The 12,198-nt window shown below is 46.0% G+C and overlaps 1 long non-coding RNA gene across 4 annotated transcripts in view; it reads right to left on the reverse strand.

Annotated features, from left to right (window-relative positions):
• Positions 1 to 2,069: 2,069 nt before the first annotated feature.
• LOC132383022 (uncharacterized) overlaps positions 2,070 to 12,198 on the reverse strand; it is a 36,988-nt gene continuing 26,859 nt past the window's right edge. The window contains exons 3-5 of one of the 4 annotated variants that reach the window (XR_009508526.1): positions 6,861 to 6,984; positions 4,154 to 4,260; positions 2,070 to 2,599 (exon numbers count right to left, since the gene is read on the reverse strand). This is a non-coding gene — a long non-coding RNA (uncharacterized LOC132383022). Of the gene's footprint in view, positions 2,600 to 4,153; positions 4,264 to 6,860; positions 6,985 to 12,198 lie in introns of all 4 variants that reach the window. The other 3 variants (XR_009508528.1, XR_009508529.1, XR_009508530.1) reach the window with 3 other exon arrangements.

The raw sequence follows: 12,198 nt of genomic DNA on the forward strand, positions 1-12,198 counted from the left end.
TCGGGAATAAAAATGTTGGGAATGCTAACTATCTGAATTCAGCATTGTGTAGAGTTGGTAGCCCTGTTCCCCGGGTGTACATTAAAACAGATAATTATGGTCATTATCTCAGTACTGTTTGTGAGCTTGTTTAGCCTAAATTGGCACGTTTCCCAATATGCAGTATAATAGTGGCTGTACATCAGCTATACATAATTATGAGGGTACAGACAGGATAAATGCAAGCAGGTTTTTTCCACTGATGTTGGGTGGGAGGACATGGGTTAAGGATGAAAGGCGAGAAGTTTTACAGGAACATGAGGGGAAACTTCTTCAGTCAGAGGGTCCTGAGAGTTGTTTTCAACGTTTAAGCAAAGTTTGGATAGGCATGTGGTTGGTAGGAGTATGGAGGGCTAAGGTCCTGGTGCAGGTCAATGGAAGTAGACAGTGTAAATGTTTCAGCATGGACTAGATGGGCTGAAGGGCCTGTTTCTGTGACCCTAAGTGGTGCAGTTAACAAAGCCGCCCCCTCACACCCTAAAATACCAGGGGGAGCATGGGGAGATGGTGAGAACATCTAACTGTCATTCATTCCTCGGGGACACTCCTCCGTTTTCGTAGATGGTTGCGAAGGAAAAGCATTTCAGGATGCATGTTATATACATTTTTCTGATATTAAATGTACCTTTGAAACCTGTGATTAAAAATTGAGTCGAATGTAGGATTAATGTAGTTTGGCAGTAGATGTCTAGCACAGACTTAGTGGGCCGAAGGGCCTTCCCCTCTTTGTCTCTCTCGATTACTCTCTAAGTGGCTGTAAAATGTTTCTCCTGATTAAAATAATATGTTCTTTCCTTTTTATATTTCCTTTGTCATCCAATCCAAGGTGACAAGATTTGGTTTTAAATGCTGGGAACAAATCCTGTCCTAACATGTAATATCATTCTACAATGCAATGATTCTCCACACAATTCAGTCCAATGTTAACAAGCTCCAGTATATGCAATAAGGTTCAAAGTACATATAAATCACAATATATGACCCTGAGATTCATTTTCCTGCAGGCATATGCAACAAATCTATAGAATAGTAACTATAATAGGATCAATGAGAGATGAACTAGGCTGCAGAGAACAGCAAACTTTGCAAATGCAGATATAAATGAAGAGTAATAAATTCCGAGAACATGAGATGAGGAGTCCTTAAAGTGAGACTTTTGGTTGTGGGAGCATCTCAATGATGGGGCAAGTGAGTCTAGTTAATCCTTTTGTTCGAGAGCCTGATGGTTGAGGGATAGAAATTGTTCTTGAACCTGGTGGTGCGAGTCCTGAGGCTCCTGTACCTTCTACCTGAGGGCAGCAGAGAGAAGAGAGCACGGCCTGAGTGGTGAGGATCTCTGATGACGGACACTGCTTTTCTACGACAGCGTTTCATGAAGGGGTGCCCTCGAGGTGATAGAGCAAATTGGAAGCATTTTTAAAAGTGTTGTGGTCTGCCCCTATTTCCGATTGGTAATTCCAATTCCCATGCCCTTTCTGTCATGTTGATTCATGGCCTCCTCTTGTGTCAAGATGAGGCCACCCCCAGGGTGGAGGAACAACACCTTATATTCCGTCTGGGTAGCCTACAACCTGATGGCAAGAACACCGATTTCTCCTTCCGGTAAACAAATCCCTCCACCTTCCCCTCTTCCTCTATTCCCCTCTCTGATCTTTTGCCTGTTTTCACCTGCCTATCGCTTCCCCCTGGGTCCCCTCCTCCTTCCTTTTCTCCTCTGGTCCACTCTCCTCTCCTATTAGATTCCTTCTTCTCCAACCCTTGAACTTTCCCATCCACCTGGCTTCACCGATCACCTCTAGCTATCCTCTTTCTCATCCCCCCATCCCACCTTTATATTCTGGCATCTTCCCCCTTCCTGAAGCATCTCCGCCCTAAACGTTGACTGTTTATTCACTTCCATAGATGCTGCCTGGCATGCTGAGTTACTCCGGCATTTTCTGTGTGTTACTCTGGTGTGGGTGCACCTCATAAAGAAGGTAAGGGGAACCTGGAAGATCTGGGAGGGTAAGAGAAGCAGGACTAGTTTTAGGTTGTAGACGGGTGGTTGTGTGTGTGTGAGAGAATACAATAAAGTTGGTGTTCCAGCTGTGAAATGCAAAGGAACTGCTTCCTTCACAAAATGCTGGAGGAACTCAGCAGGCCAGGCAATGTCTACGGAAAAGAGTACAGTCAACGTTTCAGGCCGAGACCCTTCGGCAGTGATGCACCATCAATAACTCACTCCGAGACGTAAAGGCGAGGTATCGGCTTTTATTGACTGGAAGAAGGAACAAGCAGTGAGTGACCACCATACTACATCCTGGAGACTGAGAGGCCGGGCTCAGGCCTCGATCACCTTTATACAGGGGTCTGTGGGAGGAGCCACAAGAGCAGTCAGCAGTGGGTGTTTCCAGACAGGCACATAGTTCACCACAGGCAGGACCCCCTCAGTCTAAAATGTCAACTGTGCTTTTTTCCATAGCTGCTGCCTGGCCTGCTGAGTTCCTCCAGCGTTTTGTGTGCGTTGCTCGGATTTCCAGCATCTGCAGATTTTCTCCTGTCTGGAACTGTGTCATTGGCACTTTCGGAAGAGACAGAGAACAGCTGAGTTAATATTGGATACGGAGGTAAATTCCATCACCTGGGAGAAAGAGCTGTCGTGCATAGTATGCAAAAATTGTCAAGTATATTTTATAAACAGCAGCCTGGAAAACCGGCTGTTTACTGCGGATTAGGGCAGCGCAGTTGGTGATCGAGCTCATGAAAAATTTCCGCTTGAGTAGAGCCAAAAAGAGGAGCCAGGGGAAGGTGTGAGGTCACGACAGGGAAGGGCATTAGTTGAGGTGGTACATCAGGAGCAGTCTCCTGTCCTAGGACAACTTCCACTGGCTGGAAGTGAAGGAGGGAGCCAGGCGTGGCCATTCCCATCCGATCCGGTGTAAGTGGGATTGCAAACGGGAGAAAATCTGCAGACGCTGGAAATCCGAGCAACGTAACGCCGGAGGAACTCAGCAGGTCGGGCAGCGTCGATGGAAAGTGGGATTGCTCTGGGCACTGAGCTGAAGGTCGAAAGGGAAAAAAATAATGCCGTTGGTCCCTATCTCTTTCCGTGGTGCCGTGACCCTGCTAGCCTTTGCAGGCACGCACACATAACCACAAATTTTATTCACCCACACTCATTCCTGGATCCCTTCCAAATCAGGTGTGTTGGTGTTGGACTGCATAGCTTGGGATCCCTGCAGATCTGTGGCAGAGGGAACACCAGAAACCCACCCCCCCATCTCCCACCCCGTCCCGAACCTACACTTGCTCTTCACTGACTGCCTTGCCGTTTCAGAATCAGGTTTATTGGCACTGACATGAATCATGAAATATGTAGTTCTGCGGCAGCAGCACAGTGCAGGCATATCAAATTACCACACTAAAAATTATTTCCACCATATGTCAAGGACCCACAGCCTCTAATGGCTGGCTAGTTCTTCAATCTTCTCAACTTACTGCAGTTTCCACACAAATTATATTATGTTATTGATATTTCAGTTCGGTATTACATGCAAAATGCTACCAATACTTAGAGACATAGAATTATACAGCATAAAATAAGCCCTTTAGCCCAACTGGTCCATACAAACCAAGATGTCCATCTAAGACAGACCCATTTGCCTGCATTTTGCCTATATCCCTGTAAAACTTTCCAGTCCATCTATCTGTCAAACAATCTTATTTATTTATCTAACATCTATCTATCTATTTACTTGTTTCGGAACCAGAATCAGGTTTAATATCACCGGCATAAGTCGTGAAATTTGTTGACTTTGTGGCAGCAGTACATTGCGATACATGATAATAAAAAGATCCCTCTGAATTACAGTGCATATGAAACGCCGCTGGTTTCCTGGGCTGTGTAAGTCTAGGCAAGACGCACTCCAGTCACGGTAAACCTGTGAGATTGAGGTGACCCTCCCACCCCCAAAATCCGGTTTGGGTGGATGCAGCGCAGTGCCAAGGAATAACAGGCAGCACACGGCATACGACTGAAGGAGTTATGTTTATGAATCCTCACTGAAGGGTTAGTAAAGAAAAGAAAAAAAAAACACACAAAAAAGGGACCATTATAACTGACAGTCAAACGTACACAATTTGGAACTCAAGTCTTCCCGGGATTCTTACTCCATCGAATCACGGTTCTGCGCCGGGCCAAATCCCAAATCAGTTCTTTCCAAAGTCTTTTCTCTTCCTCTCCTGCTGAACAAAAAAAAAAACAACCTTAGTGTCCCTTACGGAACCTCTCCCCCCCCCCCACCAGGTGTTCCCTCAAACCTTCTCCCAGTTCCACCATCCTAACCGAATGGCACACATTCCTCAACATCCCTTATCTTCAACAATAACCCAAACAGACTGAAAGCAGAACAGCCTGCCCTTACAGAACCGCTAAATGAAATACCTACAGCATAGCAGTAAAAACATGAACCTGGATGTTACATATGTATATATATATTAGATAGTTAAAATAAGTAATAGTGCAAATATCAAAATAAAAAGTAGTGAGGTAGTGCTCATGGGTTTAATGTCCGTTTAGAAATCGGGTGGCGGAGGGGAAGACACTGTTCCTGAATCATTGAGTGTGTACCTTCTGTACCTCCTTCCCTGATGGCAGCAATGAGAACAAGGCATGACCTGGGTGGTGGACCTTCATGATGGACGCCGCCTTTCTGAGGCATCACTCCTTGAAGTTGTCCTGGATACGACGGCGATTACTGCCCATGATGGAGCTGACTAATTTTACAACTCTCTGCAGCTGACTTTGATCTTGTGCAGTAGCCCCCCCCCCCCCACCCACACCAAACGGTGAAGCAGCCAGTCGGAATGCTCTCCACAGCACATCCGTAGAAGTTTGAGAGCGTTTTTGGTGACACACAAGATCTCCTCCAACACCTAATGGAATGTAGCTGCTGTTGTGCCTTTTTTCATGTTGTGTACAGGTTAAGTCCTCAGAAATATTGACACCCAGGGAACTGCTCACTCTTTCCACTTCTAAGCGATCTATTGGTCAGAATTGGTGTGTGTTCCTTTGTCTTACCCCTTGTGAAGTCCACAGTCAGCTCTTTGGTCTTACTGATGCTGAGTGCAGGTTTGTGGCTGCGACATTCAACAACCTGGCATATCTCACTCCTGTACGCCCCCTCATCACCACCTGAGATTCTACCAACAATGGTTGTATCATCAGCAAATTTATAGATGGCACTTGAGCTGTGCCTAGCCACACAGTCATGTGTGTGGAGAGAGTAGAGCAGTGGGCTAAGCACACGTCCTTGAGGTGCACCAGTGTTGATCGTCAGCGAGGAGGAGATGATATTTCCAGTCCACACAGATTGTGGTCTTCTGGTTAGGAAGGCGGAGATTCAATTGCAGAGGGAGGTTCAGATGCCAGGTTCTGGAGCTTTTCAATCAGAGCTATAGGAACGATCGTGTTAAATGCTGAGCTGTAGTCAGTAAGCAGCAATCTGATATTTATATTTTCCAGGTATTCCAAGCCCGTGTGAAGAGCCAATAAGATTGCGTCCACCATAGACCGCAACACTGTAAGATATAGGCAGAATTAGGCCATTTGGCCCATCGAATCTGCTCCAACATTTCATCATGGCTGATCCATTTTCCTCTCAGCCCCAATCTCCTGCCTTCTCCCCGTATCCCTTCATGCCCCGAACAATCAAGAATCTATCAACCTCTGCCTTAAATAGACATAAAGACTTGTGTCGATGACTTCCACAGGTTCGCCATTCTAAATCCCTCCTGATCTTCATTCTAAAAGGATGATCTTCTCTGATCTTAGGCTCTCCCACCATAGGAAACATCCTCTCCACATTGACTCTATCAAGACCTTTCACCATTCGAGAGGTTTCAATGAGGTCCCCCCATATTCTTCTGGACTCTGGGGAATCCAGGCCCAGAGCCATCGAACACTCTTCATGTGACGAGCCATTCAATCCTGGAATCATTTTTGTGAACTTTTGAATCCTCTCCAGTGTCAGCACATCCTTTCTAAGATAAGGGGCCCAGCACTGCTCTCAATGTTTACCAGTCCTTTATAAAGCCTCAGCATTACATCCTTGATTTTATATTCTAGTCCCCTTGAAATGAATGCTAACATTGCATTTGCCTTTGTCACCACCGACTCAACCTGCAAATTAACCTTTAGGGAATCCTGCACAAGGACTCCCAAGTCTCCTTGTGCCTCTGTTGCTTTGTATTTTCTTTCCATTTAGAATATAGCCAACCCTTTCATTTCTTCTACCAAAGTGCCTGATCACACATTTCCCGACACTGTATTCCATCTCTACTTTTTTGCCCATTCTCCTATCTTAAGTCCTCCTGTAGCCTCTCTACTTCTTCAAAACTACCTGCCCCTCCATTTATCTTCTTATCATCTGCAAACTTTGCAACAAAGCCAACAATTCCATCATCCAGAGTATTGACATTTAACATAAAAAGAACCGGTCCTAACACAGGTCACTAGTCGCTGGCAGCCAACCAGAAAAGGTGTCTAGACCCGTTGAGGAGATAGTTCAAGTTGCACTGGGTCCAGGTCCTTGCTGAGACAGAAGTTAATTCCATCCACAAATTCTAACCATAATGTGGCCCATAACCTACCTCTCAAAGCACTTCATCACCGTGGACTGCTGGACAATAGTTGTTAAGGCTGCTCACCCTGCTCTACTTGGGCACTGGTATAATTGTTACACTTTTGAAGCTGGTGGGAATTTCTGACTGAAGCGATGAGAAGATTGAAAATGCCTTTGAACCTCCTGGCAGCTGGTTGGCACAGGTTTTCAGTGTCTTACCAGGGACTCCATCGAGGCCTGTCTTCTTGCGAAGGTTCACCCTCTTGAAAGACAGCCTGACGATGGCCTCCGAGACAGAGATCACAGTGCTGCAGGCATCCTCACAGCTGTAGTTTTATTCTCCCTTTCAAAGCAAACATAAAAGATGTTGAGCTCATCTGGGAGTGAGGCATTGTTGCCATTCATGATGTTGGGTTTCGCTTTGTAGAAAGTAATGGCCTGCGGACCCTGCCAGAGATGATGTGCATCCGATTACACCTCTAACCTCGATTTTATCTATCTATTTATCTATCTAATTATTTATTTTCCTATCTATATATCTATTCAGAGGTACAGCACAGAACAGGCCCTTCCAGCCCTCGAGCTAGGCTGCCCAGCAACCCCCAATTTAATCCAGCCTATCATGGGACAAATTACAATGACCAATTATAACTACCAACTGGTACATCCTTGGACTGTAGGAAACACCCGGAACAAACCCTCGCGGTCCGCAGGGAAGAACGTACAAACTCTTTGCAGACAGTGGCAGGAATGTAATTATGGATCTCAAGATTGTGTGTCCAGGCTGAACTCCCGGCTCTGTCTGCAGATCTGCAGGTGACACAACCACAGTGTCTGGATCTCAAACAGTGACAAGCCGGAGTGCAGGAAGGAGCTAGAGACCCTAGTGGAATGGTGTCATGACAACCACATTTCCCTCAGTGTCTGCAAAACCGAAGAACTGGTAACACAAACTGGGGGAGGTCTGCAGATGCTGGAAGTCCAAAGCAACACAGACAGAATGCTGGGGGAGCTCAGCAGGTCAGGCGGCGTCTATGGAGAAGATGAGCCAGGAGACCCTTCGAGAAGGAAGGGGGAAGGGGCCAGATTAACAAGGCTGGGGGAGGGGAAGGAGGCTAGCTGGAAGGTGACAGGTGAGTGGGAAAGGTCAAGGGCTGGAGAGGAAGGAATCTGATAGGAGAGGAGAGTGGACCTCAGGAGAAAGGGAAGCACCCAGTGGGTGAGTGAGAAGAGGTAAAAGGGCAGAGTGGGGAATAGGGGAAGTGAGGAGGAGGGTGGAAATTTGTTTACTGGAAGGTGAAATCCAGTAATTGACTTCAGGAAGTGGGATAGAGTATATGCCCTCCCGCTGAATGTTTCAATGGTGCTGAGGGGGAGATGGCTGTGAGCTTCAAAGTTCCCAGGTATAGGAACTACCTAGTTACCAAGAGATTGTCCTGGTCCAACCACATGGATGTTATAGACAAAAAAGCACACACCAGCGCGTCCACTTCCTCAGACTAACAGAGTTCAGCATGTCCCCGATGCCATCACCAATTTGTATTCTATCCAGATGCCATCACAGCTCAACATGGCAACTGCTCTGCCCAAGACTCCAAGAGTTGCAGCCGGCTGTCAAAGCAGCCTAACCTATCATGGAAACCAGCCTCACCTTGACTGACTCCATCTACCCTTCTCACTGCCTCAGGAAGGCAGCCAACACAATTAAAGATCCCTCCAATGTCACTCATTCTTCCTTCTCTTCCCTTGGGCAGAAAAGTTAGTGAAGCTTGAAAATACACAGAACCAGGCTCAAAGACAGTGTTCATCCCAATTTTGTAAGACACTCGAACAGATCTTTTATAAAATAGACACCAACAGGCCCAAAGACAGATCTCTTATAAAATAGGCACCACCAGGCCCAAAGACAGATCTCTTATAAAATAGACACCACCAGGCCCAAAGACAGATTTCTTATAAAATAGGCACCAACAGGCCCAAAAACAGATTTCTTATAAAATAGACACCACCAGGCCCAAAGACAGATTTCTTATAAAATAGGCACCAACAGGCCCAAAGGCAGATCTCTTATAAAATAGGCACCACCAGGCCCAAAGACAGATTTCTTATAAAATAGACACCACCAGGCCCAAAGACAGATTTCTTATAAAATAGACACCACCAGGCCCAAAGACAGATTTCTTATAAAATAGGCACCAACAGGCCCAAAGACAGATTTCTTATAAAATAGGCACCAACAGGCCCAAAGACAGATCTCTTATAAAATAGGCACCACCAGGCCCAAAGACAGATCTCTTATAAAATAGACACCACCAGGCCCAAAGACAGATTTCTTATAAAATAGGCACCAACAGGCCCAAAAACAGATTTCTTATAAAATAGGCACCAACAGGCCCAAAGACAGATTTCTTATAAAATAGACACCACCAGGCCCAAAGACAGATTTCTTATAAAATAGGCACCAACAGGCCCAAAGACAGATTTCTTATAAAATAGGCACCAACAGGCCCAAAGACAGATTTCTTATAAAATAGACACCACCAGGCCCAAAGACAGATTTCTTATAAAATAGACACCACCAGGCCCAAAGACAGATTTCTTATAACTGTTCCACTATATTCTGCATTTTGACTTTACTTTTGCCTTTGTACAACCTCAACGTTATTACATTTGGATCAATCTGTCTAAGTGGCATGGGTGAAAATAATTCACTGTACTTGGTGTGTGTGATGAGCTTAAACCAGTTGTCAATACTGTCATAACACAGTATTCTGTTATGATTTTACTTCCATGTTTTACTTATGTTTGGAATAATTGTACGCTTAACAATAATAAACCAGAAGTTCAAAGTGCATTTATTTATCAAAGTTTGTATGAATTATACAACCTTGAGATTTGTCTCCTGACAGGCAGCCACAGAACAAAGTAACCCATTTTTAAAAAGACCGACTATCACCTAATGCACAGAGAGAGGAGAAAATCACAAATCATGCAAAGAGTCAACATTCAGTATGATAGTGAGTCCAGAGACACAACACCCGGAACCAACCACTAATTATTGTCATAAACACGAGAAAATCTGCAGATGCTGGTAGCCCAAAGCAACACACACAAAATGCTGGAGGAACTCAGCAGGTCAGGCAGCATCTGTGGAAAAGAGTTAACAGTCGACGTTTCGGACCTTTAATCAGTCCCGGAGAAGGGTCTCGGACCGAAACGTCGACTGTTTACTCTTTTTCATAGATGCTGCCCGGCCTGCTGAGTTCCTCCAGCATTTTGTGTGAGTTACTAATTATTGTACCTGACCTGACCACTTCCTCCAGTATTCTAACCGTTTGACGCCATGGTGCCTTAATGCCAGTGAGAAACTGAGACCTAAGAATTGGCTGCTCTTGAGCTGAATTCATAAGATTTTAATGTGATTGGAAACAGAGACGATGTCTGATTCACTTAAAATTATTCTGGTTTTCAAAATAGGCTTATCCTATCTTAGTAGAGGATAAGGGCTCCTGCTTTGTGTGTCTATCATTGCAGTATCTTTCTGTGTCATCATGTTCCAGCAATATTTTACTGCTTTACACAAATGTCAGACGCTGCAGCGAGAATAAAGCTTGCATTGCTTTTGGTATCTGAAGCTGTGCTTTGGAATGTGTCAATATTTGCAGGAGTCTCCTCACAGGAAGGCGTTTTTCTCCTCTGCAATGTGAGCGATACCACTCACTAATTCCAGCCATTTTGTATTGGTTCCCAGGATGCGGCAAGGCCAGCATTTAATACACATCCCTAATCGGCCTTGGGGGCGGAGGTGGCGGGGGGGATACTGGTGATGGTACTCACTCTGTGGTATCGTCTAGGACCAGGCCTGGAACATGGAGGGAAGACTTCAATAAACTCTGATGCTGCCTCCAGCCGAGGCACAAGGAACAGACCGGCCTCCCCGTCTCTCACACATGAGGGCACAGATGCCAGGAATCTTGGGAATCTGATGGAGACATCTTGAAGGAGACAAGGTCTTACGCGTAGAGGTGGTAAACCGCCAGCTTTACCTCGGACCCCGATGGCCGAAGCCTGGCAGACCAGCGGCCTCTCCTGAAGTTGGAGGACTGCCCGTGTGTGCGGGCGGGAGGGAGGGAGGAAAGGGGCTTGTTTTGCTGTTTCCTCTTTTGTCCTGCTGAGCCTTGAGGACACCGCTAGGCTGGTGGCGGAATGGGTGGTGACACTCGTGGTCTGCCCCTAGCGCACCCCTGGGTTGTGTTGGTGGCTAACACATTCCACGGAGTGTTTCAGTGATTGCGGGATGAATAAATCTGAATCGGAATTGGGTGGGGAATTACCCAAGAAACAAAGGTTTCAAGGTGACATTTAACGTCAGAGAAACGCAAACGATATACGTACTGAAATACTTTTCCTTCGCAGCCATCCACGAAAACAGAGGAGCGCCCCCAAAGAATGAATGACACTTAAACGTTAGAACCCCAAAGCTGCCCCCCCCAGCTCCCCTCCCACCAGCAAAAAAAAGCAATGACCCCCCCCCCCACTGAACACTCAAGCGTGCAGCAAAGCGTCAGTAAAGACACAGACTTGCAGAACCCCAAAGACGACTCGTTCACCCGGTATTTGACATCCCACAGGCTCTCTCTTTCCCCCTAATGAGGGAGAAAGAGGTCTCTCCATTTCACAGTGAACGTACGAGGAGTGGTTGATAAGGTCGTGGCCTAAGATAGAAGGAGTCAATTTCAGAAAACCCAGCACATTTATTTTTCAACATAGTCCCCTCCTACATTTACATACATAGTCCAGCGGTCGTGGAGCATATGGATCTTGGACCTCCAGAAAGTCCACAAATGGGTGATTGATAAGTTTGTGGCCTAAGGTAGAAGGAGATGAGTTATACAGCTCTCGTTACATGCACGTGCAGTTCAACTCTTTGAGTGATTATGCAGAAAGTTTGAAGTTAATAACTATTCGGGGTGATTGATGTTCATGGCCTAAGGTAGAAGGAGATGAGTTATTAACTTCAAACTTTCTGCGTAGTCACTGACCTGCCGAGTTCCTCCAGCATTTCATCTGTGTTGCTTTGGACTTCCAGCATGTTCAGATTGTCCTCTGTTCATGTCTTTCTGTGCTCCTCACCGAGAAGGCAATCAGACCTTCAAGCTTTACCTCTTCCTAAAGACAGAATACTGGACAGGGCAGCACTCCACCAACTGATACAATGTTGGTTTATATATAGATGAAACAACGGTGGTGGGTCTCATCAGCAGGAACGACGAGTCAGCTTACAGAGAGGAGGTGCAGCGGCTAACGGACTGGCGCAGAGCCACCAACCTGTCTCTGAACGTGAACAAAACAAAAGAGATGGTTGTTGACTTCAGGAGGGCACGGAGCGACCACTCCCCGCTGAACATCGACGGCTCGTCGGTAGAGATCATAAAGAGCACCAAATTTCTTGGTGTTCACCTGGCGGAAAATCTCACCTGGTCCCTCAACACCAGCTCCATAGCAAAGAAAGCCCAGTAGCGTCTCTACTTTCTGCGAAGGCTGAGCAAAGTCCATC

The sequence above is a fragment of the Hypanus sabinus genome, chromosome 29 (assembly GCF_030144855.1).
Source record: "Hypanus sabinus isolate sHypSab1 chromosome 29, sHypSab1.hap1, whole genome shotgun sequence".
Classification (NCBI taxonomy): Eukaryota; Metazoa; Chordata; class Chondrichthyes; order Myliobatiformes; family Dasyatidae; genus Hypanus; species Hypanus sabinus.